General features: G+C 44.0%; 1 protein-coding gene across 1 annotated transcript in view; it reads right to left on the reverse strand.

The window, feature by feature from the left end:
- Positions 1-227: 227 nt before the first annotated feature.
- The window catches only part of SMPX (small muscle protein X-linked), a 50,751-nt gene continuing 38,095 nt past the window's right edge, over positions 228-12,883 (reverse strand). The window contains exon 5 of the mRNA XM_066356456.1: positions 228-639. The gene's annotated coding sequence lies outside the window, so the exon portion shown is untranslated. The remainder of the gene's footprint in view (positions 640-12,883) is intronic.

A 12,883-nucleotide genomic window follows, 5' to 3' on the forward strand; every position in this document is an offset into this window, starting at 1 on the left:
AGGTTATCCTTGGAGGAGGAATATCAACGATGCCCAGCTCCTCAGGCAATATTTAACTTCATTTGCAATGATGAGCCAGCTATAGTTTTACCCAAGGCACCCAGTAATTCAGAATGAGCAGCCCCACTCAGGCAACATGGGGTTTGGCTGACTCTTACATCTCATTTTTCTCCATGTGGGGGAATATGTAGCTCTCAAAAATCTGTGAAAATTAATGTAGTCTTAAATCATTTTTTATATTTACTTGTGTATTTATTTGAACTCATAAAAAGTTTATTGACATATTTAGAAGGTGAAGAACTAAAATACATTCCAAATAATGACCAAAATAATGTAGGAAGTAGCTTAGAGAGTTTCCTATCAAAATTACTGTTATGCATATTGCCACATTCCTCTCTGTGAAATCATATCCCTCCTCAAAACCACACCTTCCAAGAAGTGAATTCTTGAACTGTTTGCATGAAGATAAAGTAAGAAGTGCATCCACCTAGAAGGAAGAGATATAAATGTACAAACAGGACATTTCTGCTAGTCTCAGGCATTCAGGAGGTTCATAATCTTCATACAAATATATAAAAATTTTAGTGAGCTATTTTTATTTTAATCCGTTCTCTTTCTCTTCAATTCTTCACGTCAGGCCTGAAAAAGAGAAACCAAAGGAAAAATTAGTTTCATTTCCATGAGCTGTTTTCAGGGGCAGCCTGTAGATCGGTATGATAGGTCCAAGTGAGAATCGAATTTGGACGTTGCATCTCTCAATTCCACAAACGTAAAGTGAACTAAGAGTAGAAAGTGTGACCATCAACTTTGGCTCTATTGATTTAACTAATTCCAAACTAAATGAAGACAGCTTCCTTCTGAAGGATTAGGGTCTGATGCTAACCTTGTTTATGACTTTCAAGACCTTTGGTGCCTGTGGTCAATTTGCAATCATGGCTCCTGTTCTCCAACCTTCCCTATATCCATCCCCACGGCCATGGCATGTTTTAGTGTCCTGCTACTGTGGGTGGGATATAATTCCTCATATCTGAGTTTGGCCAAATAACTTGCTTCAGCCAAGAGAATGAGACCAGAGTGATGGCGTGCCCGTCTGAGCCTAAGCCTTAAGACGTAGTGCATGTTTTGTTTACTACTGTCTTGTGCCTCCGCCATTGCCTTGAGCTGGTGTGCCCAAGCTCACCTGCTGGTCCCAGGAGAAGCACAAGAAGTATGTGGAGCAGAGCCACCCCAGCTAACCTGCCCTAACCAAACCCCAACCAGCCAAGAGCCCCCAGCTGCCACTGATGCATGAGCCCAGACCAGACCAGCTGAGTCCCAAATACATGAGCCAGAATAAGAAATGATTTTGTTCTAAGCCATTGGATTTATAGATGGTTGGCTATGCAGCAATAGCTAATTGATATGGTGCCATTTATTTTATTGTTTTTTATTAATTTTTTTAATAGAGAGAGATAGAGAAACAGGAAGGGAGAGAGAGTTAGAAGCATCAACTCATAGCTGCTTTCAATTTAGTTATTTTGTACATTGAGCTTCCTGTACGTGCTTTGACTGGGGCCATGCCAGTGTTCCTTTGATCATGCCGGTGACCTTGGGCTTTTCATGCCAGTGACCTCTGGGCTCAAGATGGCAAACTTTGGGATCGTGTGGATGATCCCCTGCTCAAGCCAACCCTGTGCCAATTAGCCCGCACTCAGAGCCAGTGACTTCAGGGTTTTGAACCAGAAACCATAAGGGTTCCAGGTTGACACCTTATCCACTGTGCCACCATTGATGAGGCTCACATTTTCTTTATTACAAATGGCTGAAGAAAGAAAACTCCACAGACAAGCCCCCCTCCTCACTGTGACAGACACTGTGGCCTGGCTCTCTGCATATCCACCCCAGCCACCTTCTCTCTGATTCTTTACTCCAAAGACTGGCCCCCAAATACTACCCTTCCTGGCTGTCTCACAGCTAGGGCAGCACGGGACCCAGGTTTGGCCATTGAGCCCTGAGCAGAATTCTATGGTAGAGGCCTTTTAGAAAGCTTTGCTGTCCTATGTGTTTGTTTAGAAATTACAAGGTCCACTGTGATATTTAGCATTTATAGCATTGCTGTGATGTAGTTTCAATTACCCGCATTGTTGACATGAAATACACAAAGGTCCGAAGAGCAAAGTGAGAAGATCCAGGTCTCAATGCTGGTAAATAGGAAAGCTAGGATTTGAACTCAGGTGCTCTAACTCAAGCTTCTTCCACTCCACTAACAAGGAAGCTGTGGATCATTCTTGAAACAGAGGGACAGCTAGGAAGGTATTAATGATTGCCAAACTGAAAAACATTATCACCAGCAGTCAGCACAGGCTCTTCTATTTCTCTAGCATTATTCTTTCTTTTAGAAACTCAGTTTGCGGGGCATGCTGGTCACCAAGAAGAAGCAAGATAGCACTTCCTTCCCACTGCAGGGTTTCCAGGCAAAATGTGTTTTGTTGGCCGGCAACCCCACAGCCTCGTCCCAGCCTAGCATACAGGCCTGTCTCTGACTCCTGTTTCTCATACAGCCTGCACTGAGTTCGCTGGCCCCCTGTGCCTTCTGTAGCATGAAGAGAGCCTGCAGGCCTCTCCTTTGCTTATAACTTTAGAATAAATCTCCTCCATGATTCTTTGTGGAACATGCTGCACTGTGATTATTTGCCACTATGCATAATCTCTGCCCTCTCACAGCTTTGCTGCCATGACTGTCCTGCCACTAAGCTGTGACCTTCTGAAGGGTGTGAACATGTCCTATTCATTTTTCCATCCCTTCACCTGTCATAGCAGCTGACACATAGCAGGGGCCTGAGAGCTGACAAGTTGGACCACTGGAGAAGTGAGACTAGCACAAAAACTGGAGTTGGAGTTGCAGCCAAACCCACATTCTCCAATGTGAGACAGCAGGAATGAACAAGGTCCACAGGTGCAGTAAATCAGGAGTGTTAATTTGATGTGCTCTGTCCCCACGGTGCTGTCATTTCTGTCCTAGACCCCAGCCACGACCCCATCATCACCGTGTGTGCTCAAAACATTTTACTTCTGTGGTCACTGTCCTGGTGACATATGGCCAGTGTCTGGCTAAGTGAGAGGCCATGACAAGCTGCCCTTGAAGCCGAGACATTCCTTCGACTTCTCTGAGCAGCGTGGAAGGGGTGATGATTCATTGCAAATTGTCACTGAAGCATGTTCTAGGAGGTGTGATTTCTCTCTGAGAAGTGATCAGACTGTGAAGCACAGTCTGCAACCCAGAAGTGGGAGCCATTTCTATAACAGGCTTGCTATGGACTTTGACCACCACAAATCTACCCCAGGGAGTGAGTTTATGGCTGTGCTGATAAATTGAGGATGAGTCATTTGTGATGACTCTTCGGTGACTATTTAAAAACCCTAAGAAGCCCCTCACAACTGGTTTAGTTTGTGGACCTCTCTGACTTTGAGACAGTTTTAAAAGCATAGAAAAACCTTTGTCCAGTTTTCCTGAACCACCAGGGTGACCATATTATTCAGAAAAGCAAAGACGTGGGATTCTTTATGTTCAATGGGTCAAGGGAACAGGGTTCTTCCCCGTGCAAACTGTGCCTGTGAGCCAGGGGGAGCCTGGGCACCTGGCTGCAGAGGGGGACCCTGGGGCAGTGCCATCAGCCTGTGCTCTACATGTGAGTAGTGGAACAGCTAGCTGGAATTGATCAAAATGTAGCTGATTTTGAAGTGCCAGGCAAGCTGCCACTGACTTGACACTGTCACCTTATTTAATCTACAAAGCGAACCCGACTCTTCTTTGCAGAAGGAACCAGGCAGGAGGTGCCAGAGGGAATAGAGAAGGCATTGCATCTGACTTTTGGCAGCCCCACCCCACACCCAGCTCCCCTATCCCTCCCAGGTTCCAGAAGAATCCCAGAGTGCCCAGCAACCTTCGACATAGGACAGTGCTGAAGGATAAGGTCACACAGGGTCCTTCCAGACGTGCAAAGCCCCCAGAGGACTAGCATTTCTGTCCTTGGCCTTGTGGGACTCAGTATGTACTGAGATTGGCTGTATGTTACTGAAATACAAGAATCCAGGAATCCTGAGACCTGGGTCAGGGCTCAAATTTAGAAACGGGAACAATGGGAAGGGATCCAGAGCTAAAACTGCTCAGGCTGGAAGGCTCACTTGTTTGTCAGGTTGTTGGAATGCAAGTGCGTTGGGCGGTATCCGGGGCCACACCGCTGTGCTGCCCAGACGCCAGCTGTCAGCTAGTCTCCTGTGTCCTGTTCTCCCATAGGGGATGTTTGTGAGAACAAAGGAGAAGGTGAGGCACCCTGCTGGGAAGCCACTCTCCAGGCGCCCCAGACACCTTCTGTACTCAAAACTAAGAGACACAGAAGTGCCACTTCTACCTCAAGAAAGGCTCACCTTGGCCGGTGCAGGCTTGCTGGTATACCCAGTATCCCCCTGTGTCACACTCAGTTCAGCTTGAGAAGCATGTGATGTTTGTGCCTTGCCATGACCCATTTATAGCGTGTTACTCATAGTTGCCATGGCTCCACATATATCACTTAGGGAATAGACTCCACTCAACACTTGTTTGCATTTGTCCTTTCCCCAGACACTCGGGGGCGGCGCAATGATTACTTCCTCCTATGTGGTGCTAAATCATAGAGCCATAAACACGGTGACACTCAAAAGTAGTTGAGAGAAAGGCGTGTCGTGTTCTGTCTGGTTCCATATGCAATGGCCGGCCATGCACCCAGACCAAACTGGTTGAAGCTTTGGAATTTGTTAGAGGGCATTTGGGAGCCTTCTAGTTTGTAATGCACACTCACACAGGTTGTCCCGTGCACTCATCATGACTACTTGAAGAGGAAGGTGCAAGCTAGGCTAAGATTCCTTGGGCGCCTGTGCACCAAGGTCAGATGACAAAAAATGCAAAGCATGGAGTTGCACCCAGGGGGGTCCAACTTAGAACTTTTTCTGGCATCCCAAAGAGCCTCTCAGAAAGTAAAGGAAAGAAAACTCTTCAATAAAAACTTTAAAAGCTTTTCTTAAACTATGAAACAGCCACCAAAATTGGCTTTTGTGCATCACGAACCCTTCAGTGGCTAACATAAAAACAGAAATGATTCAATCAGTACCTACTAAAAGCAGGAAAGGAGTGATAGGCACAAAGAGCAGGAATTTTGGGGAGGATGAGGTGGGGAATTTTGTACTTGAAATCAAGATTCAGGTGTTATGTATTGGACGTAGACATATATGTATATGTATATGTATCATATATGTATATGTACATACACACGTTTGTTTTTAGCGAGAGAGATAGAGACAGAGGGAGGGACAGTTAGTGATAGACAGGAAGGGAGAGAGATGAGAAGTATCAATTCTTTGTTGTGGCACCTTAGTTGTTCATTGATTGCTTTCTCATATGTGACTTGAACTGGGGGCTACAGCTGAGCGAGTGACCCCTTGCTCAAGCCCAGCAACCTTGGGCTTCAAGCCAGTGACCTTTGGGCTCATGCTAGTGACCATGGGGTCATGGCTGTGATCGCAGACTCAAGCCAGCGACCCCACGCTAAAGCTGGCGAGCCCGCACTCAAGCTAGCAACCTTGGGACTTTGAACCTGGGTCCTCTATGTCCCATCCTAATGCTCTATCCACTGTGCCACCACTTGGTCAGGCTGGACATAGAGAATTTAAGTCACCTTAACACAAAGGCAAGCTGCATGTTCAGGTCAAATTTCATTAAAGTAAGTTCAAAAGGGGTGTTCTAGTCCTATTTTTTTTTAAGAATTTGTTGTATCGGATATCAAGTCAGAGCTGGGGGCTGACAACTGAAACAACGTTGAATTTGGGGAGATCGTGGTGGGTAAAGGGGCATAATCATGACCACTGGAAGGTCCTGGTTTTGTGGTCAAGTTCTCTCCCTTTATCAAGGGGCCACTGACCTCACTGAGGAAGCACTGACCCAAGACCTCCCTAGCAGAGCAGAGCTCAGTAATGCTGAGAGGCAGACAAAGTGATAAGTCAAGTACATTGCTGTCTTAACCAGGAGGTTCTCAGAGTTTCTGAAGATAGTGAGACCCCTCTATGTTGTTTAGGTCTGAGCTTTTGAGGCCTAAAGACAATGGTGCTTACATCAGAAATACCCAGCATCCTCTTAGAACTGTCTAGCAACAGTCTGTGGCAGCCAAGAGTTCTGGAACATCCAAATGGAAAACAAATTCCTTGCTATAAAGTTAACAGAATCTATGAAACAATTGTAGGCCTCCCTGTTTCTCTCCAGTAAGGCATCCTGGAAAGCACATTGTCACAGTGATCACCTGACACCTGATTGACTTTGCTCATTTGTGTGTTTTTATAGTAACAATGATGGTAGTGAGTGGCCCAAAAACTCAGTATGCAATAAAAACTTGGCCTTTGATGTACCATCAGGCAAACATATAACCATAAAGTTTTATCATCTTCTAAAACTGTAAAACTCTTTTCAAAGATGAAAAGAACTAGAGTTTTAGTATTGCTCCTTATTTTAGAAATTTGGAACTTAAAATCCAGAAGGTTTAGTCAGTTGTTCAGGGTCACACAGCTAGTTGTGGCTGGTCAGGATTAAAGGCCTGTCTGGAGCTCTTTCCCCCATGCTAAACTCTTTTAAAACTCTTAGAACAAGGGAGTGAGTCATCTGTACGTATTGACGGGACATTAGAGTCACTTGGCACGAACAAGTGATATCTGTAGTGTATCAATAATTTGACTTAACATTCTTGCACTTGTGCTAATAAATACCAAAATTTAATTTTTAAAAATGGCATGCCTTTGCCAAATTTAACAGGGTTTCTTTTTAATATTTTTATAGAGCAAAATGCACAAATCTTAAGTGAACAGCTTGATGATTTTTTCCTATGTGTATACCCATGCACAGCTTTTTAAAAAATTTTTTACCTATTAATTTTTTAGAGAGAGAGAGAAGGGGAAAAGAAGCAGGAAGCATCAACTCCCACGTGTGTGACCAGGCAAGCCAAGGGATTCAAACAGCAACCTCAGCGTTCCAGGTCGATGCTTTATCCACTGCGCCATCACAGGTCAGGCAGCTATATACAGCTTTCATTTTTACATAGTTTCTAAATACTACTGTATATGCCAGCATATTCTCACAGTTTTGTTCATTTCTTTGAGAAAAATCAGTTCCAAGAGATGATAAAACAAGTTTTACTTTTGAAAGAAAGGTAGGGGTGAGGATGGGGGAAAAGAAACATTCACGGTCAGATAAATTGAGAAATACTGATTAAGCAAAGATAAACTGTTTCTCTTAGTTTTAGGGCTCTTCAGAGCTTTAAGTATCCAAATGCAGATTGTGCATTGGATGTGGGGACAATACCATGTAGAATTTTCAAATTTTAGTCAATTCACTGAACCAGCTTTCTACGGTTTATATGCTTTTTTTCACTTATCATTCTTTGTATCCCAAATAGTGTCCATGTTTTATCAGGTGGATACACCTGAGCTGACTTAATCAAAGTCATTTTATCGGACTCTTAGGTTCCTGGTCAGTTTTGCTATCGTACGTGGACAAAAGCTTTTCCACGTGAACATTTTCTTTAGGATGGCTTCCCTCCAGGCCTGACTGGGTGGGGCCTTTCTTCATTTACAAAGCCCCATGCCCTCAGCATCCAGGCCAGCATGGCACCTGCTGTACAGTGGACACTTGATATCCATTGAGAGAATGAGCAGGTGTCTGTTTCATGGTCATTTACCCACTCCTCTCTGTGAATTTTGTAAGAGGAAAACTGATAACCGTTTCATTGAGCGTCCCCTTGATTGCTGGCGAAACTGCATTTCCTCGTGCTTCTCTGCTAATTGCACATCCACTTTTGAGGACTGTGAGCTCATTTCCTTTATCTGTTCATCTGTTGAGGTGTTAGTGCTTTTGCTTCCCAGTTTGCATGGGCTCTTTACATAATTGTACATTTCATGCAAAACAATTTTCTTGATAGAGTTTTCTATTTAATGCTTTTTTCAAGTACAGATTTTTTTTTTTTAATTAGCAAGGTTTTGTGGGATAATTTTGATACCTCTTACTTCTTTGAAATGCTATCTGGGAAAGCTTAATCAATGACTTCATTCCCTCCCCCAAAATCATTCCAGTATTTTAAGAGTTTGTTGTAGCCAAATCCTAACTTTTGAAGCCATCAACAAAGGACTTTAGTTTTATCACCTTAAAAGTAACAGGAAGTAAAAAGAAGGATGTTCATAGAAAGGGAAGCAGCGTCACTTTGGAAATGGGGGGTCTTGTTTTTTTTTTTTTGTTTGTTTTGTTTTTGTTTTTTTTACAGAAGCAGAGATAGATAGGGACAGACAGACAGGAAGGGAGAGAGATGAGAAGCATCAATCATTAGTTTCTCGTTGTGCGTTGCGACTGCTTAGTTGTTCATTAATTGCTTCCTCATATATGCCTTGACCATGGGCCCTCAGCAGACCGAGCAACCCCTTGCTGGAGCCAGTGACCCTGGGTCCAAGCTGGTGAGCTTTTTGCTCAAACCAGATGAGCTCACGCTCAAGCTGGCGACCTTGGGGTCTCGAACCTGGATCTTTCCGCATCCCAGTCCGACGCTCTATCCACTGCGCCACTGCCTGGTCAGGTGTGGGGGGGTCTTGTGTATAGGCTATTGCGAGTCACTCCCAAAGTGGTGGGGTATTATTTTTTAACCACAGAAGAGTTCAATTGGCTGCACATTAGACCCACCTTGGGAGTTTTTAAAACTCCCAAAGCACAGGCTGCCCCAAACCAATGACATCAGAGTCTCTGGGGCTGAGCTCAATATTTTTTAAAGCTCCCCAGGCCTTTGATGTGCAGCCAAAGTTGAGAAACATTGGCTTAGAAGCAAGCTTGACAGTTGTCTTGTCAAACTGCAGATTCTGGCTAAGGAGGTCTGCGGTGGACCTGACCTCCCAAAGGATGCTGTTGTTGTTGGTCCATGGACCACACCTGAGGATTAAGGATCTAGAGGAGTGGGGGGCAGTAGGCAGTATTTTGTCCCCTGGTGGACATTTGGCAACATGCAGAGATGTTTTTGGTTATTACAACCAGGAGAAGTGGGTGCCCCTGTGCTTAGGGGCCAGGGTTGCTCTAAGCATCCTAGAGTAGTACCCAGGACAGGCCCACCTCAAAGAGTTATCCGACCCAAATGTCTATAGTACTGAGGTTGAAAAATGCTTCTGCGATGGTAAATGATCCCACCCTCAAGCTAGGGCAGCTGTGTGCACTGGTGTGATGAGTGGTCCCTTCTGGACAGCATTTCTGATAAAACATGACCGATTTTCTGATCAACTTTAATGGGACAAAGAGCTGCCTCTGGGACATTAAATTTACCTGCCTCCCTAAATAAGCCTTGTCAGAGTTTAATGGCCACTCGTACCTGGCCTCACAGTGTTATCTAACCACATTTTTTTCCTATGCTGTCTTGGAACTGGCTTTTTGAAGCGACTTTGAAATAAAGCTTTGGCATTTATCAGTTCATCAGAAAAATTGCTGGAATGCCCTTTGCCTCACCAGTCTCCAAGCTGCTTCCTCGGCGAGGCCCTGTCCATACAATCAACTGATATTTACTGAGTGCTGCCATGGAGACATTTTAGTGCAAATTGCATTCAAGTTCCAGCTCTCCCACTTCCTACCTGTGTCACGGGGGCAAATGTTCCCACAAGTATAAGAAAGTAACAATATTAAGCTCACAGGATTATTGTGAGGATAACATATTAAAGCATTTAGCAAGATGCCTCCTACAAAGTAAATACTTAATAAATGTGCATTTATTATTACTATTATTAAGAGGAAAAGTCCCACAAAAAGTTTGTAAGTCAACACATCCCTTCCTCCCCCTCTCTCTGCCTTCTAAGCAAGATTCAGTCTTTGTCATTTTGGCCTCAAGCTCATGGTTGGCAGAGCTCTAAATGAGTGGAGAGGAGAATTGAATGGAGTGAATGGAGTTGAAATTACAGAAAAGATGGGCTGGGACAATCATTGGTTAACTGGATTTGGGGGAAAGAATGAAGAGAGTTGGGCTAAGAAGTCTTTAGGATGAAGTAATTTGGGTCTAATAATGAATCAAGAGAGTGTTTAGGAAGTTTTACTGCATGTTTTACATGTAAATATCTCTTAGGTGAAGTTTAAATTCCTTTTTGAGACAATTTTGGCTATCAATTTGTTCCTTTTAGGTGAGGCTTTGTGCTTAAATGGTTTTAAAGGTGGAAACCAGATGTCTGGTATGATTTTGGTTTATTACATGCCAGAAAACATTTTAGGCCCTGTGGATATCCTAGTGGATAAGTTAACCCCCTTCATGGGACTGGACATCTAGAAGGAAATGCAGCAATAAAGTAAGTGACAGCCATCCACTCCTCCCTGACGATGGGTGCTGCAGGGAGGGGACAAACACAGGAAGCTGGGGATGCTTCGTTCACGTTAAGCGGCTATGGAAAGGCTTTTTGGAAACAGTATTAAAGCTGAGACCTGAGTGATGGGTAGGAGTTAGCCAGCTAGTGAGTAGGGGAGGAGAGATTGAGAAAGAATATTCTGACCATGTGTAGATAAAAGCGTACAGTCAACATGGCACCTCCATGAACTGGGAGAAGTTTGCTAGGGTTGGGACAAAGAATGCCCTGGGTGGGAAGAAGTGCAAGATGGGAAAAAAATGGTGAGTCTGAGCCAGTGAATGCCAGCACTGAGGGTAATAGGGAGCCACTGAACTATGCTCAGCAGAGCACTGACATTATCACTTTTGTGTGTGTGTGTGTGTGTGTGTGTGTGTGTGTGTGTTTTCCTTTTTTTTTTAAAGATCCATTGACTGCAGGGCTCTGGCAACTAAAAAACCAACAGAGAAAAGGCTTTGGGGAGTGTAGCACAGAAGTTACTTTGACAGCTCTGGGCCATTAATGCCCCAGTTATTCAGTGAGGTCACCTGTGTAACAGCAACAAGAATAGTGGATAAAAGGGGTTTGCAAACCTTCTTTCAAGATGAAGAGAGGGGTCAGACATCAGAAACTCATAGCACTTGACCAAGGGCTCTTGCCTGAGGATGGAGTGAGGAGGCCCTTCACCATTAGCAAAGGCCCAGGGGCTCCTCGCTGAAGCATTTTAGCTCCAGATCTCAAACTGCCATCCAAGAAGGAAAATCCCCGCAGACCACACAGACATTGCTTGGAGAACTAAATACGAGACAAATCGCAAGTGCACATGAACCTCTGGGTGGGCAGTGGGGACTCAGACAGTTCTCACCTGTCAGTTGGGAGTAGTTGGTGGGCTAGTAAGAAGTTGAGTTTGAATAAAGTAGGAATGGACAGTCTGTCCGATCCCGTGGCTTAGTTGATTGAACAGGGAAAGTAAACCTTGGGAGGGAGACAGATCTGTTCCTAATGATTTAACCATGAAAAAAGCCCTGCTATAAATGGAACTCAGGAGAGAAGGTAGCTTGTCAGAGGGCAAAGGAGTGGCCCTATTAAACAAAATAGGTCAGGCAGGGAGAAAGTCATCATATCTCCTGCCTGGGCACGTTGATCAGAGATGACAGGCCTTGTCGGTTTTTTAACCAATTGAAGAAAGGAAAGGGCATGTACAGGAGGTTCCTTTCTTGTTGTCTTTCTTAGAAGATGACTATTTCAGAGAGGGTCCTGAAAAGGATTGGTAATATTTATCAGAGTTTTTTTTAGTTTTATGCTTAAACATTTGTGTGTTGGTTATGTGTGTGATTGTTTATGTGTGTATTTTCAGAAAGGAAAAACAAACAAACAAACAAACAAACAAAAAACACCTCTGTGCTTCTCATATGGAGTGCCTGTGTCTCGATCACTGTCTTTTATTTGGGCTCAATGAATCAGCAAATCCTGAGGAGGCTGACCTTTGCATTGGTTTGGTTTCTGGTGATACTCTGCTTGTTTTGTTCTTTCTTTTCTCTTGCGGTTGTTCTTGTTTTCACCCACAGAACCAGCCAAGGAGAGGGAACAGTGTGCCAAAGCTAAAATTTACGCCTCAGACAGTGGATTTGCCTTCCCTAAGAGGCTCTGCCTTCTCTCCTCTCCATTTGGAGCACCTCAGCCCTCATAACTGAAGGAAGTGAAGAGAAACCTTTCCCAGGTGTTGGGAGCATGCACTTTGCTGATAGGTTGTCTAATTTCTAATGGCTTTCCTATGTTAAAAATCAGGGCAGTGGTGGGCAAACTCATTAGTCAACAGAGCCAAATATCAACAGTACAACGATTGAAATTTCTTTTGAGAGCCAAATGTTTTAAACTTAAACTATATAGGTAGGTACATTCCTTATCGAGGTAGCGCCCGCATATGGTATTTTGTGGAAGACTCACACTCAAGGGGCCAAAGAGCCTCATGTGGCTTGCGAGCCGTGGTTTTCCAACTGCGGATCTAGGGAAACTGGCTTCACATTTGGAAATACTCTTTTTGTAATCTCCCCGAAGATAAACACTATTTGTTGTTTTGAATATACTGCTCACAAAAACTAGGGGATATTTCAAAATGAATATTAAACGATAAAACATTCCCTCGTTTTTGTGAGCAGTGTACATACAAGAAATTGTGGGTGGTGAAGACCAGTGGTGTTGAAAGAAAAGCAAATACTAAAATAGTAAAGTTCTGACTTCAGGATAATCTCACTTGTCTGGATTTCAGTTTATTCATCTGTTTAAAAAAAGGGAGGTGAGGCTGCAGTTGTAGGCATCCTCCCAGATGGCCCCCAGTGAGTCTTCCCTCCTGCTGTTCACACCTTTGTGTAGTTCCTCCAACACCGAGGGGCTGATTTGTGTAATCAATAGCATATCACAGAAATGATGGAGTGTGACTTCAAAAGCTAAGTCATAAAAACCATTGTGACTTCTGCCTTGCTGTCTCTTGGAT

Source organism: Saccopteryx leptura, chromosome X (genome assembly GCF_036850995.1).
Source record: "Saccopteryx leptura isolate mSacLep1 chromosome X, mSacLep1_pri_phased_curated, whole genome shotgun sequence".
In the NCBI taxonomy this organism is placed as follows: domain Eukaryota; kingdom Metazoa; phylum Chordata; class Mammalia; order Chiroptera; family Emballonuridae; genus Saccopteryx; species Saccopteryx leptura.